At 38.7% G+C, this 18,715-nt stretch overlaps 1 long non-coding RNA gene across 1 annotated transcript; it reads left to right on the forward strand.

Annotated features, from left to right (window-relative positions):
• Positions 1–3,541: 3,541 nt before the first annotated feature.
• On the forward strand, positions 3,542–17,363 carry LOC116657049. Its single transcript, XR_004311973.1, has 3 exons — positions 3,542–3,554; positions 3,649–3,651; positions 16,998–17,363. It is a non-coding gene; the product is annotated as an uncharacterized LOC116657049 (long non-coding RNA).
• The last annotated feature ends 1,352 nt before the right edge of the window (positions 17,364–18,715 follow it).

An 18,715-nucleotide genomic window follows, 5' to 3' on the forward strand; every position in this document is an offset into this window, starting at 1 on the left:
CTCTTGTTTAAAACAGACCATAATGTAATCTATGCCTGGTGAACTCTACAGTTTTTTATTGCCTCCTCTAAGTGTATTTTTCCCTCTTATTTTAACAGTCTTGTGTTGCTAGGAGTGCATGAAATGGTACCACTTTATCTCTCTCTCAGCAGTTATCTGGGGGCTAAATCACTTACACCTACTAAAATTAGGACTATCTTATATACCCCACACTTAACATTGTATCCTAAACATTTTCCATGTTATTAAATAGCAATTCAAAACTTAAATTAAATCCAAATCTTAACTGTTAATAACTTCACCATATTTCAGATGTGGACCTACCATAATTTATCTAACCATTCCTTGTGGTTGATCAATTTTTGCTAATAGATGAAGATTCTGAGTAGCACTAAAGTAAAGAAAAGTTATACAAATTATTCCTTGTGATCAGTGGAAATTAGGTTCTGGTGGCAATACTAAAATTACGTTAATTATCAGGTCTTGAATTTTTTTTTTTAATTGAACTTCCATCAGTTACAATGTGTCAGTCTCTGGTGTATAGCAAAATGTCCCAGTCATGCATATACATGCATATATTCATTTTCATATTCTTTAGAATATTTTACTCCTCTAATGGTAATGCTTTCCTCATTGTTTTTCAACTAAATATTTTATGCAACTCTTTTTACTTTACTCATTTTAGACTTCAATCTTTAGAAAATGTTGTCCTTAATTTTTACTCATTTTTTGATAGCAATTTAAAATGACATGTTACTTGCTAGCCTCTGATGAGTGTAGTTGTTTAAAAGTCTGTGTTTATATATTCAGCCATTCCACAGGGGACCTGAATGTCAGTCTCTTGCACACAAGATATCCCACTTTGTGTCATCTGCAAAGAATAAATCGGAGACATCATGACATGAACCCCTAAATACCTCAAACTGCATTTCTAAAAAAAAAATAAGAACACTTTGCTATGTAGCAAAAAATAACATTATCACACCTCAAATTAATAGTCATTCTTTAACATTATCTAATAGCCCGTATATATTCAAATTCCCCAAAATGTCCTTTGTAGCTTTTTTGTCCAAACTAGAAACCAATCCAAGACCACACATTGCACCTGGTTACTATGTCCCCTCAGTGTCTTTCAATCTAGCCTCTAGTTTCTTTAGTCTCTTTCTTCCTGGAAACTTCTTACTGCAACCACTGGGTCTATGGACGTTCCCCCCCCCCCCCTTCACTTGACTGTGGTGTCATTTAGCTTGTTCTTCTTTCCCTGGTATTTCCAAGAAGCTACATCTATGGGGTGATTAGACCCCAGGTAGATATCTTTGGCTAGACTGTATCCCAGGGATGCTGTGATATCAGAATGCATGACACCAGGGGACATGTGATCTCTGCTGTCCCATTTCTGACACTAAGATCAACCATTCGATGAGGGTGATGGCAGTCTGATCCATCCATTGTACAACTATGTTTTTCTCCTTTGACCAGAACCATATTGTTGTGATGTTCCTTTGGTTCCATGTGACTGTCCTGGGTCCCACTGACCATTCACCTAATGTCTTCACCACAAGTTGATACTCCTTGCTTGGATCTATATTCTTATTGGGAGTTGCAAGATTATGATTTTCTGAATCTCTCATCCTGCTACACCTAGCCGGCATTCTGTAAAACAGAGCTTTATCTCATCAACTGGAGCTTTTGGTTATCCTCAAATATAGTTCCTAATGGGAAGACATTAAATGTAATTTCCCTTTAATTGCATAGTTTCCAAATAAGGGATTGGTGACTAACTGCCCCAAATAAGTTTCTTCCGGCTTTCTCCTTTTTAAGTATCATTATGGACTCATGAATTTTCATACATTCAATGGATGTGCTTTTATTGAATTATTCTCAGCTCCCCTTATAATACTATTCTCATCAGAAACCAATGCAGCCCAAACTGAGTTTAATTTCAAACCAAGTTTCAAAACAAGAGTGGTTCCAAATATAACCTTCACACATTCTGGAAAGAGGAAGTGCTACTTTCTAAGAGAACAATGGAAGATACTCTAATAGATTATTGTTATCATTATTATTCACATCTGCATTTTTTCCTCACCTTCAAGATATGGGAGAATTCCAGACATGGACCTGAAGGACGGTCATGCTCACCGATTGTTAGCGAGTTAGGGTGCTGGTGTGACTAATGCAGCACAGATAACCTCATGTTCAAGGTTAACATCTAGTTGATTGACCCGTACTTAAGAGGCTTCTGAGTCACAAAATTAAAATTTTTTTCTTCTTACCTGCAGCAAGAGCCCAATCTAAACTCTTTCTTCCTCACATAAGAGCTTGTAGAAACAAGAAAATCAGAGTGCATCCTCAGGCGGTTCCCTCAGTAAGTCATGGTTTCCCCACCATGGTTTGCAGAAACCATCAGGAGAAGACTAAGTGTTCTTGTTGTTGTTATTAAAGTAACTGTCAAGGAGGGTGTATGTGCAGAAGCCCCTCCTCCTCATCTTCCTCCATGGCCCTGCAGGTGTGCACATTGATTGACTTTGCCCTGTGTCCCTCCTGGTCCTCTCCCTGGGGAGCAGAGGCAACTGGAGAGACACCAGAGCATCCCAGCTCCTCACCTGGTGCATGATCCCAATTTGTCCCCCTCAGCAAAGGCTGAGGCTTGCTTCCAGGCGACTCCACGTGTCCCTAGTGCTTCAGATGGGGGAGGCAGAGGCTACAATTAAGCTGCAAATTTCTCCAAAGGAAAAGCAAAATTTTAGAACCAATTCACACAGCTTTAAGACTCATCTGCAGCTACTAGCTACTATATATAAAATAGATATACAAGTTGCTTCTATATAGCACAGGGAACTATATTCAATATCTTGTAGTAACCTATAATGAAAAAGAATATGAAAATGAATATATGTATATGTATGACTGAAACATTGTGCTGTACACCAAAAATTGACACAACATTGGAAACTAACTATACTTCAGTTTAAAAAAAAAACTCACTTTACCTCATGAGAGCAGAAATATATCTGTTTTTATCATCACTGTGACCCCTGGACCCTAAGATGGTGCCTGACATATAAATCAGGTCTCACTATACATTTGATGAACAAATAAATGAACTTGATTAGCAAAAGTACCTAGCTGGCCATCTACAATTTTTATTTTCATAGGAAAAAGAGCTCTATGACAATAATAGTGATGATAACCGCCAGGCAGGGGATAAAATGCTCTGCAGTGGCTTGGTACCTTAGGCAAGCCATGTGGGCTGTTTTGGACCTTGGTTTTCCCAGGATAGGTTGTAATAAATGATATGAATGTCCCTCACAGCTTTCAGATTCTAAAAATAAATTGCCTTTTTAGGTAAAGGGTGAATATAGTCTTCCAGTTAGGTACACTGAGAGATGTAATTGGTGAAGCCTAAGAAAGTGGTGGACCTCAAGGCAGTTGTGTGCTTTGGCTTGTAATAAAACACCCCTGGGTATGTTCTCTCCAGGTCTTACTCATCTGTGATTTTGCTTCTTTTTTTAAGAAATTTTTGGAGGGAAGGTAATTAGGTTTATTTATTTGTTCATTTTTTAGAGGAGGTACAGGGGATTGAACCCAGGACCCAGTGCATGCTAAGCATGCACTCTGCCACTTGAGGTGTACCATCCCTCTTAGATTGTGCTTCTTATATCTGCAAATAAGCAGGCACACACACACACAGACACACACACACACACCTCTGCAAACACAACTCACTAATACGCAGGGTCAACCTACCAGAGGACTTTTTTTTTTTTAAACATCCCCCTACCACCACCACACCCACCCTGCATACACGTTGAACCCAGATTAAGTGGTTTTTGTGTGAGACTAGCAGCCAGTTAGAAATACCTTTTAGGAATAAAGCAGGTGTATTTAATAGGCTTCTGGCTCAGGAAAAAAAAAAAAAAAAAAAAAGCACTTAGCAAACCAAACAGCACTTCTGTGCTTTCTGAGCTTTTGCCTTTTAATCAATGTTCTCGATTTTACTCACGATCCATCTTCCCTTTTAACTTTCAAAATAAATCCTCCCTTGAACTTTTGCCCTCTGAAGTTTTGATCCCTGAAGGGTGGTTTTTTTTTTTTGTTTTTTTTTTTTTTGCTTTTTGCTTCTTTGCATTCTTTCAAAATAGCTAGAATACCCACAAAGGGTATCTGTATTGAGATTAAGCAGGTTTGGGATAAATGCTCCTCCCAGGCCACCCTGGTTTCCTGGAAACGATGTCTATCTCTCTAGCGTAAATGCCTGCCTACGAGGTCAGTGTACCTGGACCCTGCACTAAATAGAGTTACATTTATTTTTCTTCTCTCTAAAAATAATCCCAAATAAAAGACCCACAAGAAATATTCCCAAATGAGAGTAAAGCAGGAAAATGTTGGCAATGGACTGGATAGGATGTCAGCTGGGAGACTTAAGCTGCAAATGTCTCCTAGTAACAGAAAAAGAGTGGTTCTTAAGGTGGGAAAAGATGACACTGGTTCTCATATTGCATGTCGCTCAGCTACTCCATGTTTATTATAAGCCCCTTGAGCTGAGTTTCCTTGTGCCGGCATCAGTGAGACCAGATGAGAATGAACCTTTTCTACACAGCAAACCTCCCCTGGAGCCTTCATGACCCATTTTCAGGGTGATTTGTATGTTTCATGGGCTCTGAAAGGCACATGGTGGCCTTTTACTGAAAACATAGGTGCCTCGCCTAAGTATTTTGACAAAATCTAAAGTAATAAAAGATTGACTTCAGGCAAAGAAAATCTTTACCTGCCAAAGAGAACTCCACAAACTCTATGACTGACAATAGTAGATGATTTTTGTTTGCTGATGCTATTCTTTCATCACCTACAGAAAGAATTGATTAAGATAGATTTGTGGTGGGGAGGGTATAGCTCAGTGGTAGAGCACATGCCTAGCATGCACAAGGTCCTGGGTTCAATCCCCAGTACCTCCACTAAAATAAATGCATAAATACCCCTCGACAACAAAAAATTAAAAAAAAAAATAAGATAGACTCATGATAAATGACCATCCACCATCAGAATTATCTTAGGACCCCAAAGTCCTTTCGTTTTCATTTCTTCTCCTCCCTACTAACACACACACACACACACACACACACACACTCACATTTTTTTTTCATTTTCTCGGCATAATTTCTTGAATAAATTATTACTTGCAGGTGCAAATTTTTTCACCTATGTTAAATCTTTTTTTTTTAACTTGAGATCTTTATTTTCCCCGTCTAAAATAACAGCGGCTGCTCATCAGGCTGTGATCATTAGAGACTAGGGGAGCCATATACTGTGATGAATATATAATTAATATGTCTTTCCATTTCAAGTTTCTGAAACCCTTATTTTTCAAAAAGGAAGTGAATTTTATTTCAGTTCTTTATGCTATTTAATAAATACTCCATGTAGTGTTCTCTGTAAAAGATCCACGTTCATTCATTTATTACTTTTTGCCATTTGAAAATGAGAACTAGTCCTTTGGTGTTTCTTGTTGGTGAAAGATGAAAGTACCAGCAGAAATTAGAGGCCTGGGGAGGGTCAGACATTTTTCTGATAGGTGTGAATGGAATAGAAAATTTAGACCAGACTTTTGGGTTAACAATAACATGAAAAATTGTCTCTGCAAAGAAATTTTTTTAAAAGCAGGAAGAGATTAGTTCCCATTTCTGCCTCATATTTTTTTTTATCAACTTGTACTGTCCAGAGAAGTGAGATCCTACGTCTTGTTTTAAATCCGATTGTTAGAGTCATTTCTTAAAATTTACCTGTAAAATAATTTTAATAAGGAGCAGTACCTCCAACTGTGTCATTTCTTGGACAGCTTCCTGGAGGCCTGTGAGTTCACAGTCAGTGGATTCATCACAAGGTTGGTAAAGTAAATCAACCTCCTCTGAAAACCACAACTTGTAACTGTAGGAGAACAAATACTGATTTCTACTGTAAACAAACGTCTGCAGCCTCCAGCGTCAAACTGACAATTCTTAGAATTACTTTTTTTAGTGATGGCATTACAGGAAAACTCTTTGCTCTTTTAGTAAACACAGACTCAACTTCTTGATGATGAGATAAAACAGGAATCCAGATTTAACAAAGCTCACTATCCTTTTCCTTGGGATCTCAACAAGGCATTTTCAAAGTAGTCGTGTGTACAGCTTCTCATTCTCTCAAGATTTATTTTTTTTTTTAATTAAGGTTGCTTTTTTTTTTAGTTTTTGTTTTTATAGTCTATATCGCATGTAAATTTAGGTTACAAGATATGGCGTGTGATTTTAACGTTAATAAAGGACAAAACTGATATTAGGGGTAATAATAAATTATCACCATAACACGAGGTAAAAATGTAAGCAAGTATATTACTTAGTTGACCTGTCCCTTTGAATGCTCCTCTGTCACCATGTTTGTACCCCAGCGGTCCTGTACACTAGAGTCCCCAAATTTTCTCTTGACCTTGGAGGTGATGTTTGAAGGGCTAATTCATATTTTGGCTGACGTACTTACAGATTAGATACAAGCCTCCCAAGAATCTGTCAGAGTGAAAAAGAGCAACATAAAATAATTCTTTCGTGAAACATTAGGTGTTTTTTCTCTTGCCAACACACCCTCAGTTGTTAAAAAAGCCGAATATAGTAGCATTTATTTTTAATCTACTATTTATATACTTATCCAGTGTTCTTGGAAATGGATGTAAATTAGCCAGTATCTTTTTCCTGAAAATCAAGGGTGTGAAAAGTGTGAAATCCCTACAAAGGCTTCTTTTCTTTTTCAAATTATGGCCCATTCATTTAATCCATTTCACAAGAAAAATGCAAAATTAGCAGGCATTCAAACTGGAACTTCTTTGATAAAATGATCATTATGATTAACTGATTTGAAAAATCACAAAACTATTTTTTACACAACAGAAATGAAAACTAAAACCAAATGGTCTTTCAGCCTATTTGCCCAATAACATCTCTAGCAGGCTTCTTTAAATTTTTACTTTAAATATTTAAACAAGTGGATTAGCCCACTGGGCAATTTAATCAACATAATTAATTTCTCAGTTAGTGCAACTGATACACTTCTCAATCCACAGAGTCAGGTGTACAAGAATCATCACTTTGATCTTCCAAGACACGATTAAATTTTTATTTTGAGCTCTTATTTCATGGGGAAGGACAATATCCATCAAATCCTACCCCACTCACCCAGGCTTCCACAACTTTTCCATGAAGCTGGTCTAAATTCCAGTAGGAGAAAGCTCTGTAAATTAATAAGTGCTTTAGATATATCAGAATTATGTGTTGGTTTTTGTTGATGTTTCTCTTTTGTTATTAACGCGGTTAAGATGAATGGGACTAGGGGAGTAGTTGTTAGAATGAAGAAGAGGGGCTGGTGATTTTGCAGATTATTTCAGGAGATTCAATCCCAGGTTGTACGGGAAGCAGCAGGAGAGAAAGGAGAACTCACGGAGGACTCAGTCATCTCACTGGTGGATGGTGGTGAAATGACCGGTGATGGAACGGGACCAAGGCAGACTGGCGGGTTGTGAGCTCTCTTTAGATATGTTGAATTTAAGTAGCTTTTGGGACACCCAGCTGGACAAATCCTGGAAGTAAAAGTTGTAAGCTCCTAGAAATAGAACTCAGGTATGCAAGTGAGAAGCATGGCTTGAAGGTGCAGCTTTGATGGTCATCCTCATAGGGAGAGATGAAACCCTGGGAATGAATGAAATTACACGGACAAGGAGGGTAAAACGATAAGACAGTGCAGTTGAGGAGAGACTTCAAGGGACATCAGTTTTCAAAAGGGACCCGAAGAGGAACCAACCATGGAAAGTGAGAAGAAACAGAAAGGAAAAGCAGAGCAGCAAAAGCCAAGGAAAGTGTGAAGAAGGAAGTGGGCCACCCTGTGAAAGGCTGTGAAGATCGGGCATTTGATTTGGCAACTAGGAGATCGTTTGATGGCATTTGAGAAGTCTGTTTCAGTAGGGAGGAGGGGAAAAAACAGACTGCGGGGTGACTGAGCTGTGAAGTGTGAGCAGTCAGCAAGGAGTACTCTCCTCAAAGAGTTTAGCAATAAAGAGAGGGGAAAAGGGCGGCTGATTGTAGGAAAAGTCTGGACAAAGAAAGGGTTGGTTTGGGATAATGTTTGTTACTGTTTTGTTTCATTTTCAATCTGGAGGAGACGAGCATAATTTTTAACTGAGGAATTTCAAAGAGGGAGAAACAGAATGAAGATATAGGAGCTCTCTCTCTCTCTCTCTCTATATATATATATAATATGTAATACAATATTATATATTAATATATAAAATAATATAATATATTATATATATTATATAAAGGGATAAGGGATGGAGTTGAGTTCCAGAAGAAGCAGAAGGGGGTGGATGGGGACCTTGAGAACTGGATCATACTTAGCCTTGGACAAGAGTTCCTCTTGAGAATCAGTAGGGAAAGGAGAAGGTACGTGAGTGTTCTTGAAGATAAGGTGAGAACTTAGACTACCTGTGTAGCCCCTGAGATTCTTAGCATGCATTTAATAATTTTGCCCCCTATTTCTGAAAAAAAAAAAAAAAACCTGGCAATAATAAACTCATTGACTATCATTGTTCTCAAAGTAAGTTACACCAAAACTGACATGCCTATTTCCCATAAAAGATATCCCCTGTAATGTAAAGAAAATTAGCCTAATGCTTAAAATGTTCCTTTTATGGTGCATCTTTGTGTCCAAAGACATATGCCAGCTTCTGGTTTAATTTTACTATAAAACATCTGCTCAGCCACCTGGAGAAAAAAGGAAGAAAGCTAACAGCAGAGGGCTGCAACCAGAGTGAAAATATCTAAATATTGGCAGTGGTGTTTGGAACGACCGCTTTTGGGTGGTCTCCATCTAGGTCTCTTGGTGACCTGAAATTTCTGCCTCATTTCTTGTTTAAGGAGAACAGAAATGAGGCTTGACCCTTAGAAGGAAGGTGCCTTGATTGTGGTGAGCATATAAAACAATGGCAAATGTAACAAAGGATGTTTTTGTATTGGCTTTTATTTTATTTCCTCTTTATATCATTAAGTTATAAAAGTAATGCCCACTTAATAACAAAATTATAGCTACTGGTATGTGTAAAGTTGGAATCAACTACCTCCCATGCCTAGCACCATTCTATTACCCCTGCCCGGACTTGGGTATAAGGAGTTTATCACTTCACCTTTCTGAATTTGTCTGCGCATTTATAACTAAGTAAGTGGCTTACCATGACTACTATTCTCCAACTTGATTTTGTCATTTTATTATGTATTATGGATATCTTTCCATGTCAAGGCACATAGATTCTTCCTAGTATTTTTGACAGCTGGCAGAAAATTCCACTTTATGGCAGCACAATTTATTTAGTCATTCCCCTAAAAGAGGAACATTTAAACTATCTCAAGATTTTTGCCACATCAAAACCGCAGTAAACATATCTGTACATACATCTTTGTGCTCTTGTTTTTTCTTAAATAAATTCTTAGAAGTGAAGACAAATCACTGGGTCAAAGGGCGTGTGCATTTTCAGGTTTGATACTAATTTCCAGCTGGTCCTCCAAAAAAAAAAAAAAAGACCTCTATGTCCTTTATCCTCCTACCAAAATTTTTAAGAATGGCTTTTTCCTTATGCCCTAGGCAATACTGAGTGTTGATCATCACTGTTTCCTCACTTACTGATGAAGAAAATTTGAGCAGAAATGCAGGGACATCAAGGGAGCTTAGCTTCTTAAAAAGCAGAAGTGGGATCATCTGTGGGGATTGAAGAGGATGGAGAGGGATGATGCTTGAGGGCTAGGAAACTTTAGAGGACAGCCCCTTGGGTGACCTGGAACAGGATCTGGTCCAGAATGTCCAAGCAGCTGTAAAAGCCAGAGGAAATTGGAAAAAAAAAAAGTTCAAAGGTTTTTATGAATTAATTATGTGACTTTTCTGGTTTTGAAGCAAGAACAACAACAACAAAATGGATGGATGGATGGATGGATGGATTTACGGTTGGAATTGATCAAATTGATATTATAACAGAGAGTCAGCTGGTGAGAAAATAGGAACTTCTCCTGGTAGAGTGATGACCTGGATGTCTAGACTTGGCACCAGGAGAGGTGAGTCAAGGAGAATGGTTGCTAGAGTAGAAGAAAATAGAAGGTTTGTGAGATCACAGGTCACAATCAGGTCAGAGGCAAGGCTGAAGGAAAGTGGAGTTGGAGCAGCTCAGACAGCTGGTGATGATCAGAGAGGGTCATTTCTGAGTTCCAGGTGTACTGCAATGGAGCAGCCGCAGGCTATAATGAGTGTGGAGAGCAGAGTAGGTGCTAAAATGAAATAGAGCTAAAGGTTGCCGGAGAGCCGCAGGTGGAGCCAGGACAGCGGGGGCGCTAGCTGGGTCATCCTTGAGGGTGGCAGGACAGGCTGGAGCCAAATGTGACAGGCCTCCAGTGCGCTTGAATGTGTGAATGATGTGGAGGTTAGTGGACGATGGTTGATGGAAGACAGGCAGCAGTGGGTAATGAGAGACAAAAGCTGGTTGAGGAAAGGGTCGGTGACTGTGAAGGAGGCACAACCTACCAATCCCACAGGGAGTGTGTGTTGAGGGAGCAGTGGTGGGAAGAAGGGTGTATCGATCAGCCGGGGTTGTTTTGAGGATTAAACTAAGTATCAACTTTTAAACATGAAACATTCGTTAGTGAAACACAGAAAGTGTGCAATAAATGATAGCTATAATGACTCACATCACCGAGGGTTTAAAAATACGTATCTTTTTTGAAGAAGGAAATCTTCACAATATTGTAAATTCTAAAAGAAAAATACATTGGGTATATGGACAGTCTCTCAACACACAGACAGAACCTTCTTTTGTGGATACAAGCAGAGAGCCTAGTGAGAAACTAACTCCGTGTTTTTACTGGTTTCTCTCACCCAAAATTAGATACAGAAATTCACACTTTACTTTAAATCTCTTAAAATGCAAAGCTGTTTCAGTCCTATGCATGCAGCTATTACAGTCTGTGTTGTCTTCTGCCTTATACTCAGGTCTCACTACTTTTAAATAAGATCAAGTTATATCAGATAAGAACAATTAGGGACCATTTATTACCAGTTCGATTCCCTGAAGGTATCGATTCTGTGAGTGTGAGATGTTCAAAGTCATCCTCCACAGTTTTGTTCGCAGATGATTTAATAAAGCTGTCCCTGCCACATCTCCCCTCCACCGGTACTTGATGGTGCAGGGAGGCTTTGCAGGATGACCAAGTGCAGGTCAGAGAAAGACACTCCAGTCCTGGAAAGACATCTTCCCCCTGGGTTAACACCAGTGCCTTTGATGGGTGTCTTAGCCTCAATGGTAGTAGTAAACTGGGTATATAACTTACCTTTTTTTCCTGAATTTTAAAAACCTTTCTTTTTTTTTTATTGAGTTAAAACTTTTCAATTGAAGTATTTATATACAAATACATCCATATATTCACAGGCATTTAAAATTTTAAACTTTTTTTTAAATTGAAGTATAGTTGGTTTACGATGTTGTGTTAATTTCTGGTGTCCAGGAAAGTGATTTCAGTTGTGTGTATATATGTGTATATATACATATGTATATTCCTTTTCATACTCTTTCATTATAGGCTATTACAAGATATTGAATATAGTTCCATGTGATGCTATACAGTAGGACCTTGTTGTTCAGCTAAATTTTTAAACTCTTTATTGAAGTTATACATGTAAGAGTATAGCTCATTAATTTTTATAAACTAAAAATACACAACTTGTACCCAGATCTTGAAACAGAATATTACCATAGCACTAGTACCCCGGAAGTCCCCATTTTCTCCCTTCCAGAGAATTAACAGATATAGAGATATAACTTATCTTTATATCCCTTTGGTTTTTAGTGCTTTGGATTATTTCTTTCCCCTGTAAAGGTACTTTGCTTTTCTACTCATGATTTAGTCGCCAGTATTTTTAGCAATGACATTTTTGGCGATATTAACTTCTAAAAGTAGATGCTAACCTAATATTTAAGCTTTGTGAGGAATTCAGACAACTGAAATGAACTATTTCAGGTGTATTGTGTTCCCTCTGCCCTTTCTGCCTTGCTTTCTCAGGCTAACTCTTGCCAGTCCCTGAAGATTCACTTCAGGAATCTTCCTCAGTGGTTTCCTTGAAGTCCTATATTGAGCTGAGTGCCCCATATCTGGTTTCCCCAAAAGTGACCACACTATATGAACGTGACCTTCTAATGAGTCTGTCTCTCTTGCTATACAGTTAGGAGCCTGGAGAACAGGGGCCTTGTTTCAATCATCTTTGCTTTCCCAACATCCAAGAGGCATTTAAGGCAGAGCCTACAGCCTATAACATGTGTGAGATCTGAAATAAAATATTTCAGATACTATATAATCTATATAATGTATGATATGACATAATACTTAATAAAAATATAATATATAATAAAATAGTGAGCCCATGATATGAAAAACCCACAAAATCTAAATTAGTAACAGTTTTATGGCCTATCTTCAAAATGTAACATTAGGTCAACTGATCAACTAGAATTCAATTTGTACTTCTATAAAAATGTAAGGGTTAAATCACAAGAACTAAATACTTTATTCTCAAAGACTCCAAATTATAAAAGTTATATAAACCATCTCAAAATAACATTTAATATGGGAAATAGGGATAGCTGAAAGTTTGATAACATACAATACACTTTCCAAGAGAAGGCATGTCCTGGGCCAAAAAAAAAAAAAAAAAAATCCGGACAGTATCTGGAACCCAGCAGGAACTCACAAATGTTTGTTGAGATGTTCTTGTTTAACTTCAATTCCATTATGTAAGCATTGCTCAGAGCTGATTGTGGCCCAGCCCTTGCTGAGGGGGACTCAAGTTATCATGTAATAAAGATTCCATCCTTCAAGGAGCTGAATTGTAATTGTGGGAAAGACAAAGAAGTATAAACCGACCAAGAATGGCATTTCCTTTTGCCTTCCTTCTATTTACTCATCTCACTGAGAAAACTTCCATTCATGAACACAGCTTGCACTGGGCCACTCAGACTTAACAAAGGAACTACACATCCCCACCTTTGTAAGCAAATCTTCCTGAGCAAATTTAAGTCTGTTTTCCACTTTCTAAGATGGGATGTAATTGGTTAATGCCTTGACATTGACAGTAGTCCAAGTAAACATTTAGCAAAAATCATAGACCTAGGAAGGCACACGCTGCTGAAAAACACACTAGAATAGATACTCCATCATTGTATCTCTCCTTTTGCAATTTGACCTTTGAAATCATAACAAATTTAAAAGTACATCTCTGAACACATCCACTACTTCCCCTGATGAAAATTCTTGTTCCTTATTGAAGACAACCTTCTCTCCATCAATCCTCATGCTCACCCACAACTCTTCCACACAGCTTTTAAAGCTTAGCCCAAATTCCACTGCCTTCTGGAAGACTCTCCTGAACTTCTCCTGTCCACCTTCAGGAGAGGTAACCTTTCCCTTCTCTGAACTCCCATGCCACTTACCGTCTGCTCTGAGATGGTTTGGCAAGCTTGCATTTTCCCTTGACTTGATTATAAGGCCACGTTTGAAAGGGACAAATCCCATCTTGCTCCTTGTTCCCTTCCCCAACAGTGTCTGTCGTGTATCGCTGAACACAAGGACTGAGCTTGTGGGTCTGACTCAAACATGTAAGTGCACATGAGGATGTGGAATAAGGATTTGGCACATAGCACCATATTTACAGTAAACTTTTCCTGACTTCACAAGGAGATATTCCTCACAACCAATTCCTAACATTTTTTCAAGGTAGTCTTCACTTTTTGTTGTTTTTTCTGGGGGGGAGCAGTTTAATGTATGGAGATTTATCAGTGAAACTCATCTATCATTTGGGCTAAGAATTGCCGTCATCCACACAGTCCTAAAGGGAGTTGTAGTATTTTATGGTGAACCACTTCCTTGCCTGACCTCCTTTAATGCATGTGATGTTGATTTCACTAATCTAATTTGTCAGCACCCTCTAATACTCTGTGGGTCACTTAGAGCATCCTGAAACTAACCGACTGAACCAGCAAATAGCAGGGGAACTGAAAATAGCCTCCTGCCCACTAGAGACCCACTCAAATGCTGTAGCTCCTTGTAAAGCCTTTGAGTCCTGAGATCTTCCTTTAACATCTTGGCTGCTTTCTGAGTCGTGACTGGGCATGGTGGTGGGAGTTGCAGAGGACCCCGGTAACATATCATATACGAAGCCAAACTCCAAAGGCCTTGCCTTCTTCAAGATAATCCCCCACCGCGCAAATGATTTTCCCCTAACCATTTCCCGCCCACTACCAGTTTAGTGTTTCTCAAACTTTCCTCTTTCCCATATAACCTTCAAGATTTTTGTGTACTATCTGTATTACTTTTTACTTAATCATTTTATTATTTCCTTTTTACTCAAGAAAAACCTCACCTCAGTCCCCCAAACCTTAACCAAAGATTTATCGAGTAGGGGAAACTGGGGCTTCCTGAACCCCTTCACTTCTTCCCTGGAGTTCATCATGGCAACAGAACCTTACACGCAAAGTGTGCTCGGTCAATAGTGGTGGAGTGAGAGGATCTGTCAGCACTGCTAAGACCATGATCACCTTCCCATTCCTACCTTTGCCTAGTCTAGGTGGCAAACACCCTGAAATTTGGTGCTATTTATGACTAGTCATTTACAAACTCATAAAAGTTTCATTTTGTAAGAATCTAAAAAGACAGTTGATTTTCCTTTTAGTTATACTGAACTTTGCTAAAAGGTACATAATGGCCTTGTTTGTATACCTCCCACCCAGTCCTTCCAAATGGATGGACACACATATGCATACACACACAAGCACATTTTTTAAACTGTCACAGCGATTAAAAAAAACAAAACAAAACAAAACTAGAGTGAGGCTGAGAAGCTCACTATTAAGGCAGGGTGGAGCCGTTCTCCCTCACAGCTCAGATTGTTTGCTTTGCTGATCAACCCAAGCTAGTAAACAACCCCAGGCACGAGCTCAGTCTTTTCCTGAGCCAAATTCATCAACCGAAGACCAAAATACATCTTCGTATTTGCTGACACTATTTAGACAGCTTATGTAACAACATCCAGCTCAGCTGGGTAGATGGGCTAACAGTGATATTAGAATATCCTTGGAACAGAAGATTTTAGATAAAAATAGAATTTTAAATAAAAAAAAAAAACTAGCTGATGCAGCTTTGCAGAACAACTTTAAAAATCCCCAAGCCACGCACACATTCACCAATGAAATATTTGCATTACCCACCCACTGTTTTGGTTCCCCTGCATTAGCAACACAGCAAGCACAGGAGTTTGCCAGCAGGAAAATACACTTCAGTTTCCTTAGAAATGCAAACTGGTGAACAACTTTGTTTATGTAAAAGTCATAAAAGTATTTATGAAATTCCTTCTTTATCTTGCATCCACAACACCTAGTAAAGTGACCTCTCTATATGAATTGAATGAATGCTTGTTGTAGTAAGAAAGAACCAAAGATTTTGAGGATTAGTTACTGAAATGGAATATGTCTCTTCTATTGTGGGTACTAAATAAGGGCAACTATCACCAAATTCGACAAACACTCATTGAACAGAAATGTAAGAGATGGCATGGTAAAGTAGAAATTTAACTGGGCTTGGAGGGAGTCATACTGGGGGGAGCGGGGACAAGGGAGGCAATGAGAACCTGCCCTTTAGACCCTGCAGGGGACAGAGATTCTTCCCAGATACCACAGGGAGGCCAAAGTGAAGTTAGGCATAGCCCCCAGGCCATCCTTCCATGCCTGGGAGTGCTCCAGGTTACACACAGGGGAGCCTTGTCAGCGGTTCTTCTTGTCCCAGAGGCTTGAGGCCCTTCTGTGGGCAACTGTCTGCATATCATCCTTGGATCATCCAAGCAAAGGACTCCTGACTGTGCCCCAAGACTTTGCCAAGCCCCGTCCAAGCTGGTAGACTGCCTTTTCTCCCCCTGCTTTTCAACAGTCATGGGACACTCATAAGATCCCTTAAACAGAGGGTGAGGGGCCTTACATAGAGAGGGGTAGGGATGAATTTGGAAGAGAAAGCCCTGTCACCTGTATCTGGGTGGGACTAAATGGTCGAGAAACTCTTGCCAGTAAGTCATGAAATTTGGATTCCAGACCTGGTTCTGCTGCTTCTATTTCTGGCCAAGACACTTTATTTTTCTTACCTGCCTTTCCTCATCTGAAAATACTATTTTCTTCTAGCTCTAACTTTGTCTGAATTGAAAATTATTCATTTAAATTACTTACATTTTACTGTATTGACTATTTAACTAGTAAACATGTTTTCATTGCTGCACCTCTTTTTCTAAGGACATCATCCATTTGTAAGTTAGCTTTATTCTGCAGAATTTATCTGCTACCACTTTGTTCTAGCAATGAAAGTTTCAAGTTAAAAAAATATTGAGCTCAGTTCTTGGGACAATTACTAAGCTTCGTACATTATGTGGTATATCATTTACATTAAATGAATGTGGTGATAAATGAAAAGAAAAATGAAATTCTTGAAACCAGAGTATGACTTAGCATGCACTGTACCAGAATAGTTCACACCTGCTTTCTGGTTTTGCTCTCAAAAACATATTTGTATTAGTTTCATCACAGATTCAACTTCAGATGCCCGCACCTAGCCCTCTGAGGTCTTGGACATGTGACCTTGGCTCTGAGTCTCTTCATCCATAAATTAAGCAGGTGGAACCAGGTCTCTAAAATCCTATCTAGACTTTTAAGGTTCCAACTGTGGTCCATTTTAAGTTGCACTGTATAGGAGCCAAAATCAACTTAAACCCCAAAAGCATTACCTAAATTAGCTTATTTATTCATGAATCAGAGATAATGCCAAATGTCCTCTCCTTAGTTTTTAAAAATATTCTATTTATTATTATTTTAATTTTTTTTTTTTTTTTGGTGGAGGGGAGGTAATTAGGTTTATTTATTTTTAGAGGAGTTACGGGGGATTGAACCCAGGACCTTGTGCATGACAAGCACAGACTCTACCAGTTGAACTATACCCTCCTTCCTCCCCTCAGTTTTAAGTCTCCCAGATTCTCAGAAAGCTCCCGGCTCTGTGCTCCTTGTCATTTCAATGTCTATCGAGCAGGGCTCACTTTTCAGCTTACTGGCTGCCTCCCCAGTGATTGTATCTGCTCTTGTTTCTGTCTTCTGAGCCTCTAAAGTGCCCACTCGATGGCCTGTACCCATTCATTGGCTTTCACCCACTCAGCCCCAACCCCCTGGTACTTGCAATAATCCATCCCTTTTAGGAGTGCTCTGCAGCTTGCTTTATTTACTTAGTGATATATCCTAATTCTTTATACCTGCCCCTAATTTTTTATACCAGCTGTGTATATATAGATGTATTATAATGCTTTAACTACCATTGATTGATGTTTTGGTTGTTTCATGGCTTTTTTTTTTAATAATCTTATTTTATATTGAAGTATAGTTGATTTAGAATGTTATGTTAGTTTCTAGTGTACAGCATAGTGATTCAGTTATATTTATATATATATTCTTTTTCATATTTTTCATTATAGGTTATTACAAGATATTGAATATAGTTCCCTGTGCTATACAGTAGGACTTTTTTATCTATTTTATATATAGTAATTAGGATCTGCAAATCCCAAACTCCTAATTTATCCACCCCACCACCTTCTGCCTTTGGCAACCACAAGTTTGTTTTCTATGCCTGTGAGTCTATTCCTGCTTTGTAACTAAGTTCATTTGTGTCATTTTTTTAAGGTTCCACATATAAGTGATAGTATATATTTGTCTTTCTCTGTCTGGCTTACTTCAATTAGATAATCTCTAGGTCCATCCATGTTGCTGCAAATGGCATTATTTCATTCTTTTTTATAGCTGAGTAGTATTCTGTTATATATATGTGTGTGTGTATATCTATCTATATATAAATATAAATAAATAAATAAATAAATAAATAAATAAATACATACATACATACATACATACATACACACACACACACACACACACACATACATACATACACACACCACATCTTCTTTATCCATTTTTCTGTCAATGGACATTTAGGTTGCTTCCATGACTATGCTATTGTAAGTAGTGCTGCGGTGAACACTGGGGTGTATGTATCTTTTCAAATTAGTTTTTCTCCAGATATATGCCCAGGAGTGGGATTTACAGTAGCTCTATTTTTAGCTTTTTAAGGAATCTCCATACTGTTTTCCATAGTGCCTGCACCAAATTACATTAGGACAGTGTTTCTTAAAGAGTGGTCCATGATCAATCCTGAAGTGTCAGTAAAAACTGCAGATTCCAAGGACCCGACCTTGGCTTCGTCAGAATTTCTGGGGGTGAGGCCAGGGAAGCATTTATTCAACACGGTTCCCTGATGATTCTAGGCATAATAGTTTGAAATTCACTTGCTCTTTCACCAACTTTGTTAATTTTTTTAAGGGAAAAGTTGCTATATTAGCGATTTTCACCAGGAATATAAGTGGGGGGAGCGATGGGGAGTGGTGGGTTGTTCAAAGCTCTATCCAGGAGCGCGGCAAGGCTGCCGTTGGTCTCTCAGCCAAGCAGGAACTCCGGCAGAGAAGAGAAAGTCTAGGACGTGCGCGCTGACGCCTCATGAGACCGTTGGAAGGTCCGGAGTCAGCG

The sequence above is a fragment of the Camelus ferus genome, chromosome 17 (assembly GCF_009834535.1).
Source record: "Camelus ferus isolate YT-003-E chromosome 17, BCGSAC_Cfer_1.0, whole genome shotgun sequence".
In the NCBI taxonomy this organism is placed as follows: Eukaryota; Metazoa; Chordata; class Mammalia; order Artiodactyla; family Camelidae; genus Camelus; species Camelus ferus.